Source organism: Mus musculus, chromosome 14, assembly GCF_000001635.26.
Source record: "Mus musculus strain C57BL/6J chromosome 14, GRCm38.p6 C57BL/6J".
Lineage (NCBI taxonomy): Eukaryota > Metazoa > Chordata > Mammalia > Rodentia > Muridae > Mus > Mus musculus.
This window is the reverse complement of record NC_000080.6, coordinates 11607055-11621139: the sequence shown is the minus strand read 5'-3', so window position 1 is coordinate 11621139 and position 14085 is coordinate 11607055. Positions and strand designations below refer to the sequence as shown.

Genomic DNA, 14085 nt, shown 5'->3' with positions numbered 1-14085 from the left:
CTCAGGCTGCAGCAGCCCAGCCAGCAAGGTTTACTTCCTGCTTTGAATTTTTCTAGGCGGCATTAGGGCCAGGAATGACAAGCCCCTGCCCTCTAGATTTGGGCAGACCCCTCCCAAACCACCCAAAGAATTAGTGAGCTTGGTTTTGGGGTTTTAATCATTACCAGATTTCATAAGGGCATCTGCTGTCACTCTTACACCTGGATTTAGAGTCTATCTGAGTACTGATGGCGCATCTTCTATCTAAACAGAACCACAAGTCCATCTGCAGTGAGACAAAACACCACAGAGCTGCTAGGCCTTAAAGGAACTGCAAATGGCTATGCAAATGACAGAAGAACCATCTTGGTGATTCCTCTTTAGAAATGCATCACGAAAAGGATAGAGGTTTTTAAAAAAAAAAAAAAAAGGAGGACAAAGAGAACCACGCATGTGGAATTTCTCTCTCCCCTGGATGGGAAAAGTGATAATTACTACATAAATGTCTCACACTGCAACTCCAGTTCATGGAATAACCATCCACCCGGCCTTTTACCTCCTGAGAATTGAATTCTGTTTTTGCCCAAGGCCATGCAAAGGGCAAGGGTTGTGTCGGCACCCCCAGCCCTGAGGGCATGCTCTTTGCAAGACCAAGGCAGAAGAGAAACTGCATTCATCACTAGAACCACTGTGGCTTCCAAGTTACCAGGAACTCCTAGGAGATCAGCGTGAAGGAGAGGCCCGGGAGATGGTTCAGTGGCTAAGAACCCAGGCTGCAATGCATGAAGATGGTTTGAATGTTCAAGATAGAAAAGCAACAGGGCCGCCTAGTGTAGCATGGAGGATAACTCAAGCTCTGGGAGGGTAAGGAGGGGACAACAGAGGAAGTCACCATCCTTCTCTGGACTCCACATGTACTTGCACTAGTACTAAATAGCTACAAACACAGTCAAGCTGCAGACTTTTGCCTTGTCAATATGCCTCCAGTTTCAATGTAATAAGAAAGCAGCCAGCCTGAACTTTCTCTAGCCAAGGCTGGCCTCTCATCAATCTCTTCCCACTGTTCCTCAAACAGCAAAAGGCACTCACTGTGCAACCCGTCACCTTCCCTCCAGATATCCAAAAGTCATCTCATTTAGAACACTGGCAGAGAGCAAAAGGAACTCTAGAGCCCCTAGCCCTGTCTGGTGTAGAGCCATTATATTCTGAAGGTGATCCAAGAAGAATCCAGAAGTCAGAGCATAAAGTACCCTAAAACAGATGACTCTTTCGTAACTGCAGTGGGTGTGACATGAGTCTACCTGCTAGATGAAAAGTAAGTCGGCCGGCCACACGGCTCACCCTTGAACTCAGTATAGAGTCCTGCTACCTACGTGATGGTAACAGGTGACCTCCTGCCCCCAGGGCATTTGCCTCATCTGTTTAAAGCAGGAAAACAGTAGTAGCTCCATTAGGTAGTATTAAGATTCGACACAAGTGCGTGCTGCTACAGAGCCTGGCTCTTGATTTAAACTTGACAAGTTGTGCCAGTAAAAGGGAGAAGAGGAAGGTCTGCACTCAGCACACATTGGGAGCAACCAGGCTACCGCTCCACTTCTCTGCTTTCTCCCGGGAGCAGCGTTGGGGTGGGAAAAAGACAAGACAGAGATGGCTGTCCTCTCCTGTGGACCGAGTCATCTGCAGGCCTCCCGTGAGGCCACAATGAATTTTCACACTCACATGAAGTATTCCACCGAGGAACGGGGCTGTCAATCATAGGCCGCAGGCAGAACCGTAAGAAAGCGGACAGAGCAAGAACAGGACATGTCTAGCGAGCAGGAACTGAGTCTAAGGTTTGGCCAAGAGTCTCCTAGGAAAGATGCAGTCAGGGGTAGCCCTCTCCTAGGTGAGGCCTGCTCTGCTACTTTGTTTCCATTATTGTCATAAACACCGTGATTAAAAGCACTGTGGGCAAGAAACAGTTTGTGTCCGCTTATAAAGTCCAGTCAGTCCATCATCAAGGGAAGCCGAGGCAAGGGGAAGTGAAGGACTGATGTCAGCCTTTTGTAACCCAGCACTAAGAAAAGCCAGGGCAGGAGCTCAAAAGGAAACTTGAAAGTAGAAACTGTGGAGGGAGCTGCTTATTGGCTTGCTCAGCCTGCTTGCTTGCTTGCTTGCTTTTTTTCTTTGTTTTGTTTTGTTTTGTTTTGTTTTTTGGGTTTTTTTTGGTTTTGTTTTTTTGGTTTTTTCAAGACAGGGTTTCTCTGTATATCCCTGGCTATCCTCGAACTCAGAAATCCGTTTGCCTCCGCCTCCCAAGTGCTGGGATTAAAGGCATGCACCACCACGGCCTGGCTCAGCCTGCTTTCTTATACAACCCAAGACCATAGGCCCAAAGTAGCATCATTCACAATGAGCCAGGCTCAAACACACCAATCATTAATCAAGAAAATGTCCCCACAGACTTGCCTACAGGCCAATTTGGTGGGAGAGCTTCCTCAACTGAGGTTTTGTCCTTCCTTCCCAGATGGTTCTAGTTTGTGTCACATTGATTTAAAAAAAAAAAAAAAAAAAAAAAAAACAGGCAGCACACACTGTCTGTGCCAGAAGGCTTCAGTAGAGCCGGTCATCTTCTGTTCGGCACCTGGCATTCGGGATTGCTGGCTCTGCTGGTGATGGCAGTGTGTGGCACAGCACTACCCATCCCCATCCAAATGATGAATCCACATCCTAACAGCTATAATCTATGAGCATACCAAGGATGCTCTCGGAGTGCATTCTTGATTACTCTCACAGGATGTGACCATGACATGTGACCTCATGAGTGTGTCACTAAGGAGGACAAGCAAAGAACAAGGAGGAGTCAATGGGCCCATGGAAACAAAGAAGGGGCTACCAAAAGCTACAGCAGCAAAGGAGTCTCAGGGGACCCACTACTCCTTGATTGCTAGCCTCGGGTCTTCAGAGCTGTGACTAAATCACTTTGCACAGGTTTTAGTCAGTCATGCTGAGGAGTGAGGGTCTCAGCGCTGTCTTTAGAACTGATATGGAAACAACGTGTGAGTGTGTGTGTGTTTGTGTGTATGAGTGTGTGTGTGTGAGTGTGTGTATGTGAGTGTGTGTGTATGTGTGTGAGTGTGTGTGTGTGTGTGTGCGTGAGTGTATGTGCGTGAGTGTGTATGTGAGTGTGTGAGTGCGTGTATGTGTGAGTGTGTGAGTGTATGTGTGCATGTGTGTGTGTGAGTGTGTGTATGTGTGTGAGTGTATGTGTGTGTGAGTGTGTGTGTGTGAGTTTGTGGGTATGAGGGTGTGGGTGTGAGGGTGTGTGTGTGTGTATGTGTGTGTGTGTGAGTGTATGTGTGTGTGAGTGTGTTTGAGTGTGTGTGTGTGAGTGTGTGTGTATGTGTGAGTGTGAGTGTGTGTGTGTGTGTGCGTGTGCGTGTGTGAGTGTGTGTTGCACTGAGATTGTATAGCTCTAGGAAATGAATACAGTGATAGCACCTTGGCACCATGCCCACACCCAGCTACCAGAGTAGAGACGTGATCCAAGAACCACAAACCAAACAGGCTGCCACCAGACGTGTCAGGATGAGATGAAACAGCAGTAAGTTCAAGGCAGCTGGAGCAAGAAGAAAATGCAGACACAGGAAGACACAACTGACTAGTGCCTGGGGAATTGTACTGCTGTCAGTGACAGATGAAGCAATACTGATAAACTAGAGCGCACTCGCACCCCCCCACCCCACACACACACAGAGTTTCCATATCAGTTCTAAAGACAGTGTGAGATCCTCACTCCTCAGCCTGACTGGTTTTTTGAAACCACTCCCAAAGACCCGAAGTATAGATGATGTATTTCTTGCTGTTGTGTTCTGGTTGCTTGCTTTATTTAGACAACATCCCTCCCTCTCTGCTCCAGAGGCTGGCCGGGAACTCACTCACTATGGAGCCCATGCTATCCTTGAACTCATGGCAATCCTCCTGCCTTGGCCTTCTAGGTGCTCACATTACAGGTCTGAGGTACTGCTCCTAGTGATTTCTAATCCTAAAATTCTAATTTCAAAACAAGTCCAAAGTCTAAAAAAAAGTTTCTGAACAGTGACAAAACCAATCCTCCTGCCTTGGCCTTCTAGGTGCTCACATTACAGATCTGAGGTACTGCTCCTAGTGATTTCTAATCCGAAAATTCTAATTTTAAAACAAGTCCAAAGTCTAAAAAAAAGTTTCTGAACAGTGACAAAACCATTAAGTGGGTGGGGGGGGGGGGCGTCACTTTGAGCAACAGAGATTTGGAATGCTCAGATCAGTGATGCTAAACCAGCAGAGTTCTATGCAAAGATTTCAAAATAATGGCAGTTCCAGACACCCAAATCTATAAGCACCCTGGTCTCTAATTCGGAGGGTAAGGAGCTGTCAAACCTTAATTTCACAACACAATTCTGAAAAGAACAGCTTCCAATTCAGCAAACCCAGGGCTAACAAACTCCCAAAAGCCAGTCAAACGTTTCTGGTTGCATCCTGCAGTCCTGTAAGACTGAGTCCTAGCTCTCAATGATAACTGGAAACCCGTCATGGTGCAGAGACTACACCCAGCTCTCTTATGGAGAGTGTTCCTCTTGGAGTAAATATCAATTCACAGGCTCAAATCACAAGGCCGTTCTACTATGTCTCTATTAGGAAGGAAACAACATGCTCAGAGTCCTAGACCAGGTTTAAATGCAGTTTTCTCAGAACATGGCCAATAAAAACAAACACATGCCCACAAAATACCATGTTGTCGAGGGCACTGAGGAATGGGCGGACCAGATCAGCTCCTAGGAAAGCTAAGGGCTTAGAGATTTCAGCCCTCAAATCACAGCCATCTCAGCCTCCCAAAAACTGGAATTTCATGGGAACAAGGCAGCCATGGAAATCAGCAGTGTTCTGGGCTGGTTCCTGTAGCTCTCCCTTTCTTCTGAGGAAGTCTCAGGTAATTCTCTGGACTCCATGGTCCCCCCTGAAATACCACTCTAAGCAACATGCCTAGCGCATACACGTTATGAACACGTTATGGAGTCCTCTCAATAGCTCTGTAAGGTAAGTCTTAGCACTGTTCTCATTTGCAGATGAGAAAAGTAACTAAACTAGGCTTTAAGGAGCTTAAAGAGGGTGAGTCCTCCAACTGCATGCAAACCAGTGCCTAGGAGAATAGCCCTGTCCCTCTCCACAGAGACAAGCTAGGACAGGGCCAGGAGGCCACTCTCTGTCTGAAGAGCATTCCAATCTATGAGTCAGAAAATGACAGCGAATGGAGGTGTTGCCAGTTGGCAGAAGATACATGCTTGAAATGAATGGATCACACACAGCTGATCGATCAATTGTTCATACTTTCAGCCAATGAACCCTCTACCAACAATACAGATTTTCCTGCACTGACTGCTAAGTAAATACAATGTTTCACAGTAAGGAACAGACTCAACGTTACATCACAGGTTCAGCTCATCATTAGCCTCAGCCCACCATTATTCATGTGTAGTGGTGCATCACTTTAAAGCCAGAGTCTAGGGGCTGCAGAAAGATCATGACTTCAAGGCAAACCTGAGCTACATAATGAGGCCCCATCTCAAAAATCAAACCACAAGTAAAAAAGAGAGAACATTTTAAATGGGTGAATTATGTATTATGTGAAATCTATCTCAATAGTTATCTCAAATGAAAGCATTTAGGTCATTCAGTTGGAAGTTTTCAGCCAGCCAGCTTATAATTACTAGGAAAGTGAGGGCTCTTTTTTTCTGTATACTCCGAGCCTCTTTTAGTCTCCCGATCGACAGGGTTGTCTTGCACCAACTCATTTTACTAAGTTTACATCTAGAACAGAAACTATTGGAGAATGATGGTAGGAGGCATGGCAGGTGGAACTGAGTCCACTGATACAGGAGTGGGAAATTCTGGGGCGCTTGGCACACTCAGACGGCCACAGACACACACTGTATAATATATATAACTCAAAAAGCTACAAGAACGGATTTCTGACTCTTTTTCCCACAAAGAAATGATACATATTTGAGAAAATATGTACGTTCAATGTGATTTATAGACATATGTCAACATATCATACGGGATATGTCATTAACATGAACAACCCTATGTTCTCATATATCATTTTAAAGGCTAGGGCTGTGGCTCTGTTGCTAGTGTGCTTACCTTGTTTGATCCCTAGCACTGTATAAAACCAAGCACAGTATAGACACTTGTGAAACTAGCCCCTAAGATGATAGTAGAAAGACCAGGAGTTCAAAGACATCCTTAGCTACATAAGACCCTGTCTCAAAAAAAAAAAAAAAGGCCAATGCAACAAAACCACACCCGAAATGTGGCAGCTGATAGGCTCTGAGGAGAAGAGTTAAGTCTTTCTTCTCTATCTGTATTTTACTAGGTCTCAACTCTCCTCTGGACCTTGTCTGTTATAAACACCGGCTTTAGATCTATTCTCACTTTAAGATCACTTACACTGTTGACTATTCGCAGGGCCAGCAAATGTAATCAAACACTGAAGCTTCAAGGAGATTAGACAACTGCCAGGGTCTGAATTATATCAACAGCTTGAGACAGGCTCACTCGACGGTGCGGTGACGGTATTACACCTGCAAAGCAAACACAGCTAAGGTGTTCTCTTCGATGTGGCAGCACATTCCAGCAGTGTGCCGAGGCTTACAGAGAGGCACTCTTCCCAGAGGTGTTAACCCTGAGACAGATGCTGATCCAGGCACAGAGTGACTTGGGAGACATGGGGATGCATTTCCAGGTTGGCTGAGTGATGCTCTAAATGGAAACTATCATGTGCGGTTTCTGTTTTAGGGGGGGGGGGCGCTTATCTATCTGTCTATCTGTCTGTATATCTATTTATTTGCAGAACCAGGGTTTGACAAAATTCAAAAGTAATACATTAGAAAAATCCCTTATATATCACTCACACCATATTAGGTTAAAATATATTTGTATTTATGTGCTTATCTAATACGTTACATAGTTAGGTAAACTTGATCATTTACACTGTGATAACTTAAAACAAACAGGTGGATGTGTTTAGGTTTAATGGAGATAAAGAATAAAGCACAGTATAGACACTTGTGATATGAACCTGTGGCCTCTGGCATCAGACACTTAGTAGAGCAACTCCTTGCCTGTTCAATCCATATTTTCTAGCCAGCGTTCTAAGCCCTATCTGCATTTTCATTTTTTCTAGACTACAGATTCTTGCCCAAATGCCACCTCTGCACAACAGATCATTCTCTTTAACTGCCCCGATCCAGACAATCAAGGTACTTGCACCTTATATCATAGTTGATGACACTTCCGCCTTTGTATAAACTCGGTTACTTGCAGGAAAGTTCCACGCATCACTCAGATCTGTTCCTCCGGTCCCTATGTCACAAACATGCAGCTGTCACCCACTTCAAATTCCCTTCCTTATCGACTAAGTAATAAAATAAGCATGATGTGTTCTTACTACTACTAAATGGGCCCACATGGATTTGAATATTACTAATGTAATAATAACAACAGGAACAATAATAATAATAACACATCCACACTTAAAAATTTGCACTTGGCAAGAAATTGGCACCTTTTTTAACTTTATAGTTTTAAGGAAGTAAACAAAGCCACTGGCAGCTTTGGTCCATTTAGTCTGAAGATGTGGATTCTATTATTTAAATACTCACAGTTATTACAACTCTATGAAGAGGGTGTGTTAATATTGCTTTCTATCCTTGGTGTTGAAGAGATTTGAGATGACAAATACTTTGAACCATGCCAAACCACAAATGCATTGCAAAGAATGTCAGCCAAACTCAAAAAATTCCTTTGGCTGCACTAATCTTTAAAAAGATCCCTTCCTGGCAAGGCTCGGAATCCAGTGGTAAAACCCAGACCCACAGTCATGGGATCTAGTTCCATCACCAGCTTTGAAGAAGAGGAAAAGACGGAAAGGAAGACGATGAAGGGAGCCAAACCCACAGCCTCTCTACAAACAGTAAATGTCCTCATGAATGGTACAGGGTGGCAGGAAAAGCATCTTTGACTTGGAAGAACACTTAAAGCAGCTAACAAATATTTTACAACTTACTAATTCAAACACTTAGGAAATCCTAAGCAAGCCACTCTTGGGAGGGTCCTGTGACATGAGCAGGCTCAAGTCAACTTCCTAAGAGTGAAGTTTCTAACAAATGAGTGCTTGTGTCATATCTGTTCCGGTCAACATCTGTAGCGCCATTACATGGGGGGCTGATGCAGAAACAGCTTGCCTTCAAGACAAGCCTGAGCTGCAAAGTTTGGCACAGTCTGAAAAAACAAAAAGAAAAACAAAAACAAAACCAGAAAATACATATGCCAAACCACTACGCAAAAAGTGCAGGAAGGAAAAAGAGCCTCAGGTTCTCTCCAAACCACTCTATCCCCTACCTTATCCACTTAAAACACATCCAGCTAGTCGATTCCTACACCTGTAGCCAAGAAACATCACTAAGAGCTCAGCCCAGTCATCGCCCCAAGTTTAGTTTCCCAGCCTGACTCACGTCTCCAACTCTGATTTATTGTCCGCTGTTCCAAAGCAGCTTTCATGCCATCCTGCTTAGCAAACATCCTTCTAGCATCAGACTTCATAGTCTAATAATCAGAAGGACCCTTGGACAGAAGAGCACCAGGAGAAGACAGGTCTCCCAGAGGCAACTGCACAATGTCCAGAGGACCCAGAAAGCCTTACTCTTTCTTTGGCCTTCTTACCCAAACCCCAAGAAGTAGTCAGAAGCCTAAAGATGCAGCGCACCCCTGTGGCTGCCTGTGGCTTCAAGGTGTTTTAGGTTCACCAAGATCCCTGAATAGCCCATCCCTGGGCTTCCTCTTCAAGGTTAAGCCACAGCAGCAATATACACAAGCAAAAAGAGCCACTACTCACCAGCAGCCAACCTATCATTTGTCACTATCTCCTGCAAATCAATCCTCTTAGTTAAAAAAATATTTCAGAGCCAGGCATGGTGGTGCACACCTTTAATCCCAGATCTTAGGAGGCAGAGACAGGCGAATTTCTGTGTTCGAAGCCAGTCTGGTCTACAGAGTGAGTTCCAGGACAGCCAGGGGAACACAGAGAAACCCTGTCTCGAAAATTTAAAAAAAAAAAAAATTCAGGAGCTGGGCGAGGTGGCACAGGCCTTTAATTCTAGCACTTGGGAGGCAGAAGGCAGGGGGACCTCTGTAAGTTCGAGGTCAGCCTAGGGTCTATACAATAAGTTCCAGAACAGTCAGAACTACACAAAGAAATCCTGTCTCAAAAGAATAAAAACAGAAACTATTTCAGTTAAAAATTTACAAACCCTAACATTCACATAGGTACCTATAATTGTATCAGTAATCGTGGCAGTTAGAATGTAATTCGTCCCCAAAGACCCACAGGGAGTGGCACTATTAGTAGATGTGGCCTTACTGGAGTTGGTGTGGTCTTGTTGGAGGAAATGTATCACTGTGGGGACAAACTTTGAGGTCTTCTATGCTCAAGCTACACTCAGTGTGGTATGCAGTCACTTTCTTCAGCCTTCAAGATCAAGATGTAGAACTCTCAGCTCCTTCTCTAGCACACCATGTCTGCCTGCACCTGCCATGCTTACCGCCATGATGATAATGGACTAAACCCCTGAAGTTGTAAGCAAGCCCCAATTAAATGTTTTCCTTTATAAGAGTAACCTTGGTTATGGTGTCTCTCCACAGCAATAAAACTCTAATTAAGACAATAATAAAAATACAAATGCCCACTTGTGCCTATACCTAAGTGTGCTGTGATGGAACAAGTAGACAGCCATGAGCAAGCGATGTGCCTGAGTGGCAGAGAAGATGACTAGCACATACGGGTCCCTGGGTTTAAGCCCACCTCCCCCAAAAAAGAACACCTTTAGTGGGCCTGGTGATGCACACCGGCAACCCCATCACTTAGCACACCACAACATGAGTTCAAGGCCAGTTTTGGATACATGAGACTGTCTCATAAGTTCATAATAAATATCTAAACGAGGAGAGAAAATGACCCCATTATCCAACATCCTGGACATACCTTTTACTGGTTATAAAAAGAGCTAAACCCTAACAAAAACTAATTTATGAGTCATGAGCCCTTGATCTTGTCCATGACCTTAGCTGTGTTTCCTTTTTCTTTTGCAAACTGGGAATCTTCTGTAGGGTTTTTTAATGAAATAAATTAGAATTTTCTTCGTGCAGTCCATTGCACAGGGATTAAGAACTGCCTTAGTGGTAGCTGCTCACTTCCCTCCATGTCACCCCATCTCCAGACCACTTGAACTGGACCACAGATTTCCCAAGATATGAATAACTGACCATGGCCAATTATAGAAGCCAACAGGGCAATGTAGATAGAAAGAGGAAAGTAACAAGATAGGACAAGGTGAGTTAGTCAGAAAATCAAGGCCCATACACCAATGTGCCTGACATATGGAAGAACAAATCACACACGTTAAAGTGATAGTGAGAAAAATGATACACAGAAAACAAGGGCGTTGTCAACTGTGATGGCAAATCAAACTATAAAGCTTGTGCATACGGAGAAAACTGAAAAGCATTATGGGTAACCCAGGCTTGGAAAAAACAGTAGCACACATTCTCCATCAAACGCTGATCCTTAAATACACACACACACACACACACACACACACACACGATATGTATGATGCCACAGTGGGTGGCAGATCATCCAACACTAAGCATGTATAAGAATCCAGTGAGGGAGGAAGCAGTGAGCCTCCCAGTGCAGAGCATACACTCTTCTATCAGAGGACAGAGTTCAGTTCCTGGCACCCACAAAGGACAGCTCCTAAGCACCTGTAACTCCAGCTTCGGTGGACCCAATGCCTCTGCAATCATGTATACAAGAGACACATGTCATTAAAATAAATCATAAGAAAAAGAAAGAAAATGCAATAAGGAAAACTGTCCCACTGTCTGCTTTCTTAAAAGAAGATTCAAAAATGGAAAGAGCAGCCTGATATAGAGACAGGGCATAAAAGTTGCCCATAATCCAGCGTTATGGCAACTACTGACTATTGACTTCCTGTCTAGTATGAACCCTAAACCTTGGCACTTTGTCCAGGGATGTCTGATCAAAGGACAGAAAGACTTGCCTTTGGCTCAGCTGACAACGAAGCTGTAAAACACAAATCCACACTTCGTTCGACCTTAATGAACCTGGTACAGTAAGCTAAAGGATAGACTTTTATTACCCCCAAGTTCTCCATTTAATTCTTTCCTATTTTAAACTTCTTGTAATGACTTCCCATTGCATTCAGCAAATAAAGAATCCTCCCATTGATAATTAAGCACCTGCTAATTCCTACAAAGCATTTTAAAATTAAAAAATAAGAATAATCAGTAAAGAGTCTGATGAATAAAACATCCCCTTTATCCCATAGGGCTGGGCTCAAATAAAGGAAAATGGGTCATTAAATGTCCATTAATTCTGCAAGACTTGGTTACTAGACTTAGTGATGATATTTATGCTTGAAAGTACTTTGAGAGGTAAGATTCTCGGTTTAAATATTCATTACTTAAAAGAAAGACATGTTAAGTCAGTGGTCACAAGGAAGAATAGAAAACAGACTTATGTCTTTTTTTTTTTTACTGAACTATGAATTTTCCAACATTCTGAAAGAGGGGTGCCCACACATGTATTTCCTTTCGCTGACTATGCCTGTGTATGTCAACAATTATTTTTTGTACATTAACTCAGAATTTTTTGTTTGGTTTGTTTAGTTTGGGGGATTTTTCTTAGAGACATGATTTCACACAGTGTAGGCTGACCCTCAACTCTTGCCTCCATGTGCCAAGGGCTGGGATTCAAGGAGTGAACTACCACACCCAGCTAAATGGCATCAAATTTCCACTCATAAGAGATTCAGTATCAGTCACTAAAAGATAAGGCTGCCCTGAATGTGATTCTGTGTGTGTGTGTGTATGTGTGTGTGTGTGTGTACATGTGCACACTCAGAGTAGAAGCCACCTTAGAGTATCTTCCCCTGTAGCTCCCCACAGGGGTTATACATGCACACCTTGGCATCTAACTTGTACATGGAGAAGGGCAGTCCAACCCATGACCTTCTGTTGGTACATCAGGCACTTTCTCAGAATTGAGCCAGCCCAACACCACTGTCAGTCTAGACCTACAGACCAGCAATAATGCCACAAGTCAGACACCATCCAGTATTCACATTTCTCCTTTGAAAAATAAGTTTTCATTATCAATCTGTTCAAATCAGGACCCAGTTCCTCACAGTGACTGTGGCTGAAGTCCTGAAGTCTGCTTTAATCCAAAGGGCTGTCTTTGCCTCTGCAAACTGACCAGTGGGTTGAAGAACTAGGCCATCTGCATGAATTCCCCTCATTTTGTTTGTTTTGCTAACAGAATCCGAGGTCTGTCGGTTTGTATTGTGATCTATTCTGGCATCAGCTCCAGGGGTCTGAACTCCATTATTACTCTCTTCCTTAAAGCATACTGTAGGTGAATCACAGTGTGTAAACGGTTTTACCGAGCAGCACGCTGGCTCCCACCCTGAACTCCTCCTTCTGATTGATTAGCACCTGCCCGCCTGGCACCTAGCCGCTCCACAACCTTTCTTTCCAGGATTACTGAGGTGGTGAATAATTTGGCAGGAAAGACAGAAACAATCAACCCCCCCCCTCTAGTTTATTAAGCATTGTCAATTCCTTGGCTTATGTGGGTTTTGAATGTTAATAGTTGAACGATAAAAGAAAATGTTTAAGCCATTTACACATCCCACTTTCTGCTGACAGAGAAACTGCCAACTCTTAACATCTTATGTTAAATAAAAATGGAATTCAGGACACCAAATTCCTTTTTAATGGCACACCAGAAGGCAATCGCTGATTTCCAAGCAACAAGCGATTTCTACAATCACTGCTGAGAGAGGGAAAAAAAGGCTGTCCCTCTATCGTGTCAGGATGGACAGGAAGGACTATGGCTAAGAAAAATGCTTGATTTTTTTTTCAAAAGCTTCATCAGGAAATGTGTACCATGAAGCAATTATCTGTGAAGCAGTGAGGGATAGCATCGTTTCACCTTAAACCTGAGTTGCACTCTTGATTCCTCTTCAGCTGTATTTCAATTAGGCCTTTATTTGAAGACAAGCCCCTGCAAATACATAATGTCACCTAAAAATGATCCTTAAAAAAAAAATCCTGTTGGGACAGGAATGTTATTTACTTAATACATGAGCAATGAGCTTCATTCCAGAGACTTAATGGTCTTGCTGCTTAAAAGGTTTGCAAAGAAAAAGAAAGCAGCAGTAAGACATGGGCTCTAAATTTAAAGGGGATGGGAACATCCTGTGTGTACAAACTTCAGCATCTTAATGCTTATGCCTGGAATAGGATTTAAAGCGGTCCCACCATCCAGAACTCTCAAGAGAAGCAAGAAAGTTCACTATTTCCAAAATATCCTGAGGCAGCCTACCTCAGGCATTCTGTGACACTCTATGACCCCCACAGCAGATGAGTTCACCTGGAACGCCCAATGCTCCTCAACAGCGTACAGGTGAACAGGTTCATCATGTCCATGCAGTATCCTAGAACACTAACGAGGATGGCCTAACACAGCAAAGTCATCGGTCACAGGCTGGAAAGGAGGCACAGGGCATACTCTGTGTACATGCTAGCCTGATTTGGACTTTTTTGCAAAAATGATGTTCTTTCTGAGCCATTTCCACACTGTGTGTTCCTCTGTGGGACCCAGGCACTGTTTACAGCAGTATTTAGGAAGCAGGAGCAGGAGAGTCTCTGTGAGTTCCAGACCAATTGGGACTAGCCAGCAACATATGGTTCTTCCCCCGCCCTCCCACCCCGTGCGCCTCCCTTCAGTAGCACATTACCAATGAAGCCATCCCAAAACTAGAACCCCCATGCAGTAAAGCACCATCCAAAAAAAAAAAAAAAAAAAAAAATCTCAGAACCTTGGCCAAGATGTGTTACAAATTGAAGAAGGGTTGGGAAAGGATTGTCCTCTTCTAAGCTATTCTTGTTCAATATATCTTCTGAGGTGGTGGTGGTGGTGGTGGTGGTGGTGGTGTGTGTGTG

The 14085-nt window shown here is 43.8% G+C and overlaps 1 protein-coding gene and 1 long non-coding RNA gene across 3 annotated transcripts in view; both read right to left on the bottom strand.

The window, feature by feature from the left end:
* The window catches only part of Ptprg (protein tyrosine phosphatase, receptor type, G), a 688602-nt gene that overhangs the window by 620902 nt on the left and 53615 nt on the right, over positions 1-14085 (bottom strand). The window lies entirely within an intron of this gene.
* Positions 11604-14085, bottom strand: part of Gm52128 — a 36439-nt gene continuing 33957 nt past the window's right edge. Inside the window, exon 2 of the long non-coding RNA XR_003951168.1 lies at positions 11604-14085. This exon is cut by the window's right edge and continues 27937 nt beyond it. This is a non-coding gene — a long non-coding RNA (predicted gene, 52128).